Source organism: Schistocerca nitens, chromosome 1 (assembly GCF_023898315.1).
Source record: "Schistocerca nitens isolate TAMUIC-IGC-003100 chromosome 1, iqSchNite1.1, whole genome shotgun sequence".
In the NCBI taxonomy this organism is placed as follows: domain Eukaryota; kingdom Metazoa; phylum Arthropoda; class Insecta; order Orthoptera; family Acrididae; genus Schistocerca; species Schistocerca nitens.
Genome location: NC_064614.1, coordinates 1,143,305,628 through 1,143,319,132, shown reverse-complemented (window position 1 = coordinate 1,143,319,132; position 13,505 = coordinate 1,143,305,628). Strand labels below are relative to the sequence as shown.

Here is a 13,505-nt window from a genome sequence, read left to right as displayed (position 1 = left end):
AGGAAAATTAAAGAGACCACTGGAGAAAAGAGAACCACTTGTATGAATATCAAGAGCTCAGATGGAAACCCAGTTCTGAGCAAAGAAGGGAAAGCAGAAAGGTGGAAGGAGTATATAGAGGGTCTATACAAGGGTGATGTACTTGAGGGTACTTCTACGGAAATGGAAGAGGACGTAGATGACGATGAAATGGGAGATATGATACTGCGTGAAGAGTTTGACAGAGCACTGTAAGACCTCAGTCAAAACAGGGCCCCGGGAGTGGATAACATTCCTTTAGAACTACTGACAGCCTTGGGAGAGCCAGTCCTGACAAAACTCTACCATCTGGTGAGAAAAATGTATCAGACAGGCGAAATACCCTCAGACTTCAAGAAGAATAAAATAATTCCAATCCCAAAGAAAGCAGGTGTTGACAGATGTGAAAATTACCGAACTACCAGTTTAGTAACTCACGGCTGCAAAATACTAACGCGAATTCTCTACAGACGAATGGAAAAGCTGGTAGCAGCCGACCTCTGGAAAGATCAGTTTGGATTCCGTAGGAAGATTGGAACACGACTTATCTTGGAAGCTAGATTAAGAAAACGTTTCTAGCATTTGTAGACTTAGAGAAAGTTTTTGACAATGTCGACTGGAATACTCTCTTTCAAATTCTGAAGGTGGCAGGGGTAAAATACAGGGAGCGAAAGGTTATTTACAATTTATACAGAAAACAGATGGCAGTTATAAGAGTTGAGGGCCATGAAAGGGAAGCAGTGGTTGGGAAGGGAGTGAGACAGGGTTGTAGCCTCTCCCCGATGTTATTCAATCTGTATATTGAGCAAGCAACAAAGGAAACAAAAGAAAAATTCTGAGTAGGTATTAAAATCCATGGAGAAGAAATAAAAATAAGGTTCGCCGATGACACTGTAATTCTGTCAGAGACAGCAAAGGACTTGGAAGAGCAGTTGAACGGAATGGACAGTGTCTTGAAAGGAGGATATAAGATAAAACATCAACAAAAACAAAACTAGGATAATGGAATGTAGTCGAGTGAACATGGTGATGCTGAGGGAATTAGGTTAGGGAATGAGACACTTAAAGTAGTAAAAGAATTTTGCTATTTGGGAAGCAAACTATCTGATGATGGTAAAAGTACAGAGGATATACACTCCTGGAAATTGAAATAAGAACACCGTGAATTCATTGTCCCAGGAAGGGGAAACTTTATTGACACATTCCTGGGGTCAGATACATCACATGATCACACTGACAGAACCACAGGCACATAGACACAGGCAACAGAGCATGCACAATGTCGGCACTAGTACAGTGTATATCCACCTTTCGCAGCAATGCAGGCTGCTATTCTCCCATGGAGACGATCGTAGAGATGCTGGATGTAGTCCTGTGGAACGGCTTGCCATGCCATTTCCACCTGGCGCCTCAGTTGGACCAGCGTTCGTGCTGGACGTGCAGACCGCGTGAGACGACGCTTCATCCAGTCCCAAACATGCTCAATGGGGGACAGATCCGGAGATCTTGCTGGCCAGGGTAGTTGACTTACACCTTCTAGAGCACGTTGGGTGGCACGGGATACATGCGGACGTTCATTGTCCTGTTGGAACAGCAAGTTCCCTTGCCGGTCTACGAATGGTAGAACGATGGGTTCGATGACGGTTTGGATGTACCGTGCACTATTCAGTGTCCCCTCGACGATCACCAGTGGTGTACGGCCAGTGTAGGAGATCGCTCCCCACACCATGATGCCGGGTGTTGGCCCTGTGTGCCTCGGTCGTATGCAGTCCTGATTGTGGCGCTCACCTGCACGGCGCCAAACACGCATACGACCATCATTGGCACCAAGGCAGAAGCGACTCTCATCGCTGAAGACGACACTCCATTCGTCCCTCCATTCACGCCTGTCGCGACATCACTGGAGGCGGGCTGCACGATGTTGGGGCGTGAGCGGAAGACGGCCTAACGGTGTGCGGGACCGTAGCCCAGCTTCATGGAGACGGTTGTGAATGGTCCTCGCCGATACCCCAGGAGCAACAGTGTCCCTAATTTGCTGGGAAGTGGCGGTGCGGTCCCCTACGGCACTGCGTAGGATCCTACGGTCTTGGCGTGCATCCGTGCGTCGCTGCGGTCCGGTCCCAGGTCGACGGGCACGTGCACCTTCCGCCGACCACTGGCGACAACATCGATGTACTGTGGAGACCTCACGCCCCACGTGTTGAGCAATTCGGCGGTACGTCCACCCGGCCTCCCGCATGCCCACTATACGCCCTCGCTCAAAGTCCGTCAACTGCACATACGGTTCACGTCCACGCTGTCGCGGCATGCTACCAGTGTTAAATACTGCGATGGAGCTCCGTATGCCACGGCAAACTGGCTGACACTGACGGCGGCGGTGCACAAATGCTGCGCAGCTAGCGCCATTCGACGGCCAACACCGCGGTTCCTGGTGTGTCCGCTGTGCCGTGCGTGTGATCATTGCTTGTACAGCCCTCTCGCAGTATCCGGAGCAAGTATGGTGGGTCTGACACACCGGTGTCAATGTGTTCTTTTTTCCATTTCCAGGAGTGTAAAATGTAGACTGGCAATGGCAAGGAAAGCGTTTCTGAAGAAGAGAAATTTGTTAACATCGAGTATAGATTTAAATGTCATGAAGTCGTTTCTGAGAGTATTTGTATGGAGTGTAGCCATGTATGGAAGTGAAACATGGACGATAAATAGTTTGGACAAGAAGAGAATAGAAGCTTTCGAAATGTGGTGCTACAGAAGAAATGTTGAAAATTAGATGGGTATATCACATAACTAATGAGGAGGTATTGAACAGAATTGGGGAGAAGAGGAGTTTGTGGCACAACTTGTCTAGCAGAAGGGATCGGTTAGTAGTACATGTTCTGAGGCGTCAAGGGATCACCAATTTAGTATTGGAGGGCAGCGTGGAGGGTAAAAATCGTAGAGAGAGACCAAAAGATGAATATACTAAGCAGGTTCAGAAGGATGTAGGCTGCAGTAGGTACTGGGAGATGAAGAAGCTTGCACAGGATAGAGTAGCATGGAGAGCTGCATCAAACCAGTCTCAGGACTGAAGACCACAACAACAACAACATTACCCAAAATACTGCTGCCTGTTTACCCAGACATAGAATGCTCATTTTAAATACTATAAAGTCTGCACTTCCAGGAGAAATGGTCAATATTCAGGGATACGACAGGAACGCTCATTTGAAGCGAAGAACTTTATGTGGACATAATCTCTATTCAGAATAGTTTCCGAGATAGAACACTTGTAATGTACATTTGTTTTTGGACTGGAGACGCCCTCGTACGTGTCTTATCCACACAATTTCTTATGCCAGCCCAGCCTACGTCGTTGCTTTCAGCCTCTTTTCTCGGGATGTCTTTCTGCCATTAAACTAGCTTGTTGAAAGCGCAGTTGTCAGTGGTGTGTTGTAATTGAAGTAGTTCGAGGGACTGAGAGCATTGGTTAACTGCGGCTGTGCACGCACTGTCTAAAGTGCCAAACATATAAAATTATGAAGAATATGCAAATGCGGTTTATGTTTACGGCTTCAGCGATGGTGGTGTATCAAAAATGGTTCAAATGGCTCTGAGCACTATGGGACTCAACTTCTGAGGTCATTAGTCCCCTAGAACTTAGAACTAGTTAAAGCTAACTAACCTAAGGACATCACAAACATCCATGCCCGAGGCAGGATTCAAACCTGCGACCGTAGCGGTCTTGCGGTTCCAGACTGCAGCGCCTTTAATCGCACGGCCACTTCGGCCGGCTAGTGGTGTATCTGCTGCTGCTTTCGGAAAATACAGTCTGTACTTTCCGACATGTCGAATTCCTGATCATATACTGTTTTTTACCAGTTTTCAGAATATTGCATCAAACACGTGTTCTTCCAAGTTCCCGTTTTTCTTCTGAACGTGTAGTTCAACAGCTCACTCTTGAAGTGGTGCAGCGTAGTCCTATTAGCAGCACACGACCACTTTCTGCATGTATCAAGGTCCCACGAACACACATATGGGTAACATTATATTCGGAAAACTGGAACCCGTTTCACATACAGCGGGTCTGCATTCTTCATAACAGCGACAATGCCGCAAGACTCGACGATTGCCATTGAACCAGTGACAATATTCGCGTACCTCCATTAACACTATTCACTGATGTAGCTACGTTTACACTGCAATAATTGGAATCAAAAACAGACGGAATAATGGTTGCAAGAAAGTCCACACGCTTTAGTGGAAACCAAAATACCGAGTTGGATTTTCGATGTCTGGCTTGGTACGATTGGTAACGTGTTGATACGTGCTCTCATTTTAGATGGATGAAGCATGGGAAAGAGTTACTTGGATTTTTTGGAAAATTCCTTTGTTGAACATTGAGCTGGGGCATTTCTGGCACCAGTTTCCATCGATCGTCGTTTTGATCTTTGAATCGACTTCGATTTTTTTTTGTCTTCTGCTCATCTTTGGTGGCGCGGCTTTAATGGCAGCGCGTGCACTCTGCTGGGGAGGTGTGTCGGGATCGGCGGTGAGTGAGAGTCACGTGGGAATGCTTACGTAGGCAGGACGAGTCAGATAACGAAGGAGCGTAGCCAGCGACTAGGGCGTGTTGAGTCGGGAGTGCAGATCCACCTCCCATGGTGATATGGTCTTCCTAGAGGTCGGAAGGACAAGCTCCTTCGAGTCTGTTATAAGCTACGCCGGCCGATTGAATTGGAGTCTCTGAGTTGCTTCGGTGGGTTGCGTGCGGCTTAATTGAATATGCCAGTGTACTAAAAATCCTTTGGAATTGTTTTAGTTGTTTATCACTTACCTCGGTGTCGTGACTATCTATCTTGACGGCAGTTGAGGAAGTGCGGCTACGTCCAACCAACCGACATGAAGCGTGGTTAAAGACGTAGCTAGAAGTGCAACGAGTAGAGAGTAAGTCGGGCTCTGGCATTTCAAGACACGCCGAGTTAGTCCTCTATTCTACCTTGTAGCTGATTTGGTAGTTTGGCGTGTAAATGTGCGCCAAGATAATTTCTGTCATCTTAACTTTAGGGCATGATTTTTAGCGAACTTACTAATCAAAGTTTAAGGGCTGGCACTGGCCAAGTAACTCACGGAGGCTAACTTGTTTCTATTCAGTTGTATTGGTGACCTGTTCTGTAGATAAGATTTATGTCTCAGAATATCGTCTGCCGTTGATGTGTCGTGTTACAGATAGTTGCCAGCGGTCGACGCGAGCATACTGGAAGCAGAGCACCACGGGGGCAGAGAGATATTTAAGGTCCAGTCCTCTCCTTTACATCTTGGGTTATGTTGTCACTGTTGCGTGATTCCATCTTTCCGGTGGAGAATTATAGCATCTCCTTTACATCTTGGGTTATGTTGTCACTGTTGCGTGATTCCATCTTTCCGGTGGAGAATTATAGCATTGAAGTTCGAGTGCAGTGCAAAGTTGAGTACATTTCTATGTCATTTCCTGTCTCGTGGATCTCTCGTATTGATTTGAATCCTTGGTCTGCTCGTGTCTATCGCTAATTCACACGCAATATTGAAGCAACCTCATTGTAGGTGTATTGTCATATGGTCATGTTCTAGTTGTAATCATTCTAAGATTATTGTTGATTACTCAACTGAGTAAGTAAATTTGAAGATTGGTTTGGTCAAAATTAAAGCACCTCCTTAATTGTTTTAATCATTTGTATATAGTTTTGTTTAGGAAAATTGGCTAGCCAAGCCTTAAAATATCTGTGTTCTTACCCTTAATCTGTTCCTCAGCTGATTGGAAGTAATGAGAGTTCTGATGGGTATTGTATGGACATTTGTACTTTTTAAGTAAAGCTTTACCTGAGTATATTTACCTAGTCATATTCAAATTTCAATTTTTTCCGTTTAAAGAAATTTATTTGTTATTCGTCCAAGTGATATGGCCTTGTAAGGTAGTCTCCCCTATTATTGTGATTGTGATTTTATAATGCTTTTGACTGTAATAAAATATGTAGCAACTACAACGCATTACTATTGTCATTTTGGTGTGTCACTACCATTAAACATTTCAAACATCTTGAGGCAGTTCCTTTGGTCACGCGGACTTGAATGTATTTTCAGCATGATGGGGCCGATTCACTTTTTACCACACGCGTGAGGGAACATCTCAACCGCATTTATCGTAATCGTTGGCTTGGTCGTTGTAATACAGTTAACTGCCCACCAAGATCGCCCGATCTCACGCCATTAGATTTTTGCTCACGGTGTTGGATGAAGTCTGAGATGTACAAAGGAAAGCAGGGTGAGTGAGATGAACTGTTTGGTCGCAACATGGACGCTGCTGCCCTCTTCAGAGTACGTGCAGAGGCACTGGGACAAGCATCACAACTCGTTCTTCCAAGAGTGCACAAATGCCCTGAAGTTGACCGTGGGATACACAAACATGTTATGAACCGTACAATAGCTATAATGTGACGTGTACGTTAATGCTTACAAGGGAACCTCCCCATCGCACCCCCCTCAGATTTAGTTATAAGTTGGCACAGTGGATAGGCCTTGAAAAACTGAACACAGATCAATCGACAAAACAGGAAGAAGTTCTGTGGAACCATGAAAAAAAATTAGTAAAATATTCAAACTGAGTAGTCCATATGTAAGATAGGTAACATCAAGGAGAATGCGAACCCAGCAGCGCCGTGGTCCCGTGGTTAGCGTGAGTAGCTGCAGAACGAGAGGTCCTTGGTTCAAGTCATCCCTCGACTGAAAATTTTACTTTCTTTATTTTCGCAAAGTTATGATCTCTTCGTTCGTTCATTGACGTTTCTGTTCACTGCAATAAGTTTAGTGTCTCTGTTTTGCGACCGCAACCGCAAAACCGTGCGATTAGTAGACGAAAGGACGTGCCTCTCCACTGGGAACCGAAAACATTTGATCGCAAGGTCATAGGTCAACCGATTCCTCCACGGGAAAACACGTCTGATATATTCTATACGACACTGATGGCGGCATGTGCGTCACATGACAGGAATATGTTGTCGATCCACCTAACTTGTACACTTAGCGAATGAGTAGAAAGATTCTTCTACCTTGCCCGATTTAGATTTTCTTGTAGATGTGATAATCACCCCCAAAATAGTGACGAAAACATAAGAGTTTGTCACATAAACTGAAAATAAAAAATTAAATTTTCCCTCGAAGGAAGACTTGAACCTAGAACCTCTCGTTCCAGAGCTGCTCTCGCTAACCACGGGACCACGGCGCACCTAGACTCCCTCTGTCCTTGATGTTGCCTATCTTCGCATGGACTACTAAGTTTGTATATTTTACTAATTTTTTTCATAGTTCCACACAACTTCTTCCTGTTTTCTCGATTGATCTGTGTTCAGTTTTTCAAGGTCTATCCAATGTGCCAACTTATAACTAAATCTGATGGGGGTGCGATGGGGAGGTTCCCTTGTTAGAGGTAAAAGCATTGAAAATGTTTAATTTTTCAATTGATACTTTGTAAAATTCATGTTGTAATGCTTACTAACTGTTGTACGTGTGTGAACCTGAGAATGTATTGCATAAAACAGAAAATAAATAACAATGTACATTAAATTTGTTCTGTCTAGGAAACCATTCGGAATAGGGCATGTGTGCATACGAAGTTTTCTGCTTCAAATAATTGTTCCTGTTACATACCAATCTAAATAAAATCGGTTTGGGTATTAGACTCTTAGTTATGAAACACTAAAATAGCTAAAATGCCGACGCCTCGACTGATTTTACAGTGGTCCTCTTCAGTGCGACTAACTAGAGGACTCTGATGATGGTTTTTCCCTTAAATTCTGTCTTATCTCGGTTGTGACTAGTAATATTTCTGGCTTAGTCAGCCATCATATTAGGCTCCAAGAACCTGTTTCCAATGTAGTGGAGGTGCAAGAAGTGTATAGATGACGAAATGTGGTGTGAGGTACCTGTGACAGATGTTAGATTCGGTATCATTCCCGTGAGAAAGACGCCTGCCTGCATAATGCTACTGCTCTGTGATTGGCTGTTGTGTTCGGAGCAAGGGCGCCAAAACGTTAAAGTATAGTTATTATTATTAGTTAAACTACTCATTGGAATGACTTCACTTTTTAATGTAAATATCTCTCGACAGCTGACTATGAATCAGTCATTTTAGAATTATTAAAAACAATTTAAATAAAAAATAAAAGACTGACGAAATTGCAGGCGAAGCACTTCGGAAGCGTTCAGGTCACGCCTTTTCTGGTATGGCGCGCGAAGTGTTTCTGGCTGTTCGTCACTATGGATTAGGCAGTGGAGATGTACAGTTATGTTGTCTGTGGTAGGATGTTTTTGCCAGTATCCAGTATTAAAAGATTCACTCCGGTAGTCATGAGGCAGAGACACGTGCCACAAATAGTGTAAAGATACATTTTCGTAAACACTGTGTTTGATCATGTAGTTTGCTGTATCAGAAGGTGTTGTATTAAGATCATGTAGTCTCCTCGTGTGGCTATATTAAAATACGCGAGTGGCATCCCAAAGAACAGAACCTCGCTAAAAGTCAGTTTCAGCCTCAAGATACAGAACCTACGACCTGCGTGCTGTTTTCTGCGCTGGGGACATCAACTTGAAGACTGCAGGTTAGTGAACTATAACAGAACCTTCGTATTCCACACAGTGCAGTGGAAGCAACTAGGCGCCTCACGTGTACTGCATGCACAGAACAAATGTGCTCAGTGACGCCTCATCTGCAGTAATGCAGAGGAGGTAAAGGAGGATGATCGTTATTAACACCAACAATCAGTTCATTCTTCCTTTCTTGCCGTAGACTATCGACGTCACACTCTGGGATGCTATTGGACAATTGGAAGTAAAGATTGCTATTAAGGGATGGCTATGCGGTAGGCTTTTGCCCCTAATACTCTTGCATCGAATCCGAAGCTTGTTTCCATGAGCAGAGTTTTCCTGCAGCGAGACGCTGATGCCGCACGGAAATTCTCTTCGGGCCTCTTGTTTATAACTTTGAAACCGGGTCACGTGGAGCAGATGGGTGGCAAACACAAGCGGCCCGCTGGACTGGGATCGGTGACAGCCAGTCTTGAGGCCGCTCTACAATATTGATTTAATTCCTCCGCGGCGCACCGCCTTACCAACACTGCCGCTGTCGCCTCTCACATAAAATAAACGAGCACCAGAAAGACGTCTTTCTGTTCCTTTGTCTGTGTTATCTTCACTGTACGTCACAGCTCGCTGCGTGTTCTAGTTGCTACAACCATTCACACGGATTTTTTCGTTTTTTTGCAGGTGTCTGTCTGTAGTCCTCGTTTATATTGAGAGCCTTGCATGACACTGTAGGCACTCCGCTACAGGACCCATAATATAATGGCGCAGCCCATCTGTATGAAGAGGAGTCTACTCTACTACCCTCTTCACTTCATTCATCTTTATAGGCTGTAAGGGGCTTTGTCGCCATTTAAACCGACAGGCAGGCCAAATCGTTAATGTTGACGTCAACAATATGGAGACACTGATCAAGTCGCCTCCATCATGCCAGAGTCTACTTTCTGATGTGGATTTTTTAAATTATATTTCTATACAGGTACTGCAATCAAACACTTCCCTGCAGAGCTTATGTCTATACACTGCCTACCATTGTTGTAAATATACACATTAATTCAAAATTTCTTAATGTTCCATTAACATTACTGATCATAAATGATGATCTCTACAGATTTCATATAAAAAGCAATGGCAGTGACATCTGTGGGGAAATTTGATACCTGAACATGTAGTGGTAGAATGCCTGAATTAAAGACATACCGCTGATACAGACATGCACAGTTCTTATAGTATATGACAGCTATAACGTTACACGTATTTGGGTGAACTATTCGGCTACCTACAATTGGTATAAGGTGAGGTGAGGTGATTTATTTGTGTCGCCGAACACTAGCACGTAGCCCCAGGGGACGGCGTGGCTGGTCCAGACCGAGCGATTACCAGCTACAAAGGTGTGCAGTGCTTGGCCGGAAAATGGTAGAACACAGAAAAGGGAAAATTTGGACGGCAGGGCTCATGTAGTCGGAGTGCACAAGATGCTCCAGAAACTTTTGCGTGTAAGACAGTCTGAAATGTGGCTACTTACAGATGCTAGAAATACTTTAATAAATCACAGTTAAATAATAGCGCAAATCTGAATGTATCTGCGATCTCAGAAAAATTAGACGCATCCAGTGTTTCACGGCGAATAAATATTTTTGCAATTAACTTTGTAATTAACAATTTTTAAAAGCTCCATCCGATTCAACAAACGTCAATTCAAATGACAGCATTGCACTATATCACCCATTAAAGCCCCATATGCGTATTTATTTTATTTTTTGATTTATTGCGTTTCATATCTTTTTCATTATGCAAATGTTTGTCAGAATATTATATCCCCAAAGTAACATAGCACCTGTATGCGGCATGGATACCTCATGTGTTGTCTTACTTGAGTGTTTATTTAATATATTACTATTTTTGCCAATAACTTTATTTAAATACGATTACAGTTGGTATTATGAAACAAATATAATTTACGAAGTGGTCACACGTATGTTTTAGCTGAGACCACTATTAAAAAGTGGCAAGAGACACTTCTATCAAGCAGACATAATTGTTTAAACAATATATATCAACATTTTGTTGTTATTTAAGGTGAGCTCAAAAATGCTATCTTATTTATTTATCGACAAACCTTTGTCTATATCTACTGTGAATCGGCAGAATATGACCGAATGTTTATAACATTTCTTTATATAAATATTGTTTTAACATATTAGTTCATTGTGGAAAGTGGTCAAGCTGAGTCAAAATCATATTTGTAGAACATGAGAACGATGTGTGGTGGTGACAGCCTTCAGCCAATGGAGAAGGAAGCACTGACGGAAAACTGATGGAGTAAGGTGAAGACACATACTTTTTGAGTGGTGCAATCAAGTGAGCATTTCTGAACACATTTAAGTTTGATGTGGAAGAAGGAAGACCTGCCTGTGGAACGTGCAAAAATCGATCATGTGGGCCAACGATTCTTGGGCAGTGAATGGCATTTACAATAGTTTAATTTTTGAAGAGTCCCTAACTTTCACAAGGTCTGGATATGTTCCATTGCTGAACTTTAAATTAATATTTCTATTTCGGAATTGAGAATAGACAGAGCATGAGTTCTTACTCGTTATCTTGATTGTTTTAATCTGTAAATCGCCATGTTGAACTCTGAAGCTGGCGAATATTTCGTGTAATGTGATCATGAAATGGATTTAATTTTTGCGACGCTTGGGTAACTATTTGGCTTGGGGATTCTGCTACCATTCTCGTAACGCTCTCAAGGCAGCTCTATTGCATTTTATAAGGTAATCTTTCTATCTATATTGTAACTCGCTATTGTAGGATCACATTCCATTTATTTCAAATATATATACTTTCTTAAATAAACATTATTCAATAGAATTCTGTGACTTCGTCTACACCAATTACTGATATCAGAACAGGACCATTTCTATTAATTTATCTTTTATTTAATATTTCTGTTTATTTTATTAACTCGCAATTCTAGCCAATTCATAGGCTATTTGACTGCAGGGCTATAGTTACAGGTTATTATTTGCAGTGAGTTACCTGGTAGGCAGGAAAGCAGACATATGCGGCACGACAATAAGACATTTTCGGACTACTCTTTCTAAAGAGAGCCGAGCATTGGCCAGTCATCTAAAGTATGAGCAAAAGTAGGTAAAGTTACAGTTGGTTTGCTAATTTCGCCTCTGCTTCGCTTATACGAGGTGCGACAATAAAGTAATGAGACTGATGTGAAAAAATAATGTTGCTTACCGTTTTAGTCAAGTTTAGTGTTGTCTCCTTCAAAGTAGTTCCCTTCTGATTGCACACACACTTTTCCCTGCGCTTCTGCCATTGGTGGTAACATTTCTGGAACTTATATTCTACCATATCCTCCAAGACCCTCGTCACAGCTTTTTGGACATCTTGTGCTGTTTGAAAATGGTGTCCCTTGACCGCCGTTTTGACTCTTAGAAATAGTAAAAAGTCGTACGGAGCGATATCTGGTGAATAAGGACGCTGTGGTAGTGCTGAAATTTGTTTTGAGGTTAAAAATTGTTGTACTGATAGAGCAGTATGGGATGGCGCTTTATCGTGATGCAGAATCCAACTATCAGCAATGTTGGATGGACACGGAGAACTCTTTTACGAAGTCTTTCTAAAATTTCTTTGAAGTAATATTGGTTAACTGTTTGTCCAGGAGGCACCCAATCTTTATGAACAATTCCCTTGGAATCAAAGAAGCACACAAGCACGCATTTTACTTTCGACTTTGACATGCGAGCGTTTTTTGGTCTGGGTGATCCCTTTGAGCACCATTGCTAACTTTAGCGTTTTGTCTCTGGATCGTACTGAAAAAACCAACTTTCATCACCAGTGATGACACGGCTCAACAATTCTCGCTGTTGTGGTGTGAGATTTTTGGGGACCATTTTTGCACAAATCTTTCTTATGCCAAGATATTCCTTTATTATTAGGCGAACCGTTTCTCGATTTATGTTTTCTTCCGCAAACATTTTCACGGATAAACCTCGATCAGATCGTACGAGTTCATGCACCCTAGCCAAGTTGACATCCGTCAGTGACGTTGATGGTTGTCCACTGTGGTCTTCATCTTCAGCATTCGTTCTGCCTTCACTATACATTTTATGCCAACAAAAAACTTGAGCTCTTGACATAACCTCCTCTCCAAAAACCTTCTGAAGCTTAAGCCGTCGGCACACGGACCGTGCATCCGAACGTTGAGCGTTGAGCGTGCCGAGTTCCTGACGTCATAGCGTGGAATAGCACGTTCGGGAGTCTTTCCGAACGTGCAGAGCAATATCTGGCATGTCAGATATTCTGAGCGTGCGTCTGAGCGTTGACCAATGAGATGGCACAACGCCACCTACGTCACACGCACGCCGTCTCCCTTCAGTACAGAGTTGTGAGACGCCATATTGGCATTCATTTCAAGCTTATATGTATATATGCTGTTTCTGAGCACCAGCAAATTCAGAATCACTGGAAAACCCGTTGTTAACTTTGTGATTCGTTCCAATAAAGTAACGAGAAACATCATATTCATGGCAAAAGAATTATTGTAACTTGCGTGTTACGAGAGTAGGCTATTTGAAGGCAGCGACACATGGAAGATCCACTAAAGCGCATTGTTCTTGGTACAATTTGTTATAATTAAATTTCAATTAGTAACATATCTACCATAAGGTTTTCTGAAATAGGTAACATACTTTGAATAGTTATAATGTCCGTGTTGTTGGTTTAGCGTAATGGATAGTATTACTGTTTTGTATTGATTTGTTAGTTGGGGCGGAGGTTCGCGGCTAGACACCACTAAATTTTATTTCCTAACATTCGCGTTTTTATTAGTTTCTGATACTGTATTATTAGTTTAATATAAGTATATACTGTAATATTTGATGTTA

At 42.7% G+C, this 13,505-nt stretch overlaps 1 protein-coding gene across 1 annotated transcript in view; it reads right to left on the bottom strand.

The window, feature by feature from the left end:
- LOC126199623 (protein singed wings 2) overlaps positions 1-13,505 on the bottom strand; it is a 418,405-nt gene that overhangs the window by 32,208 nt on the left and 372,692 nt on the right. The window lies entirely within an intron of this gene.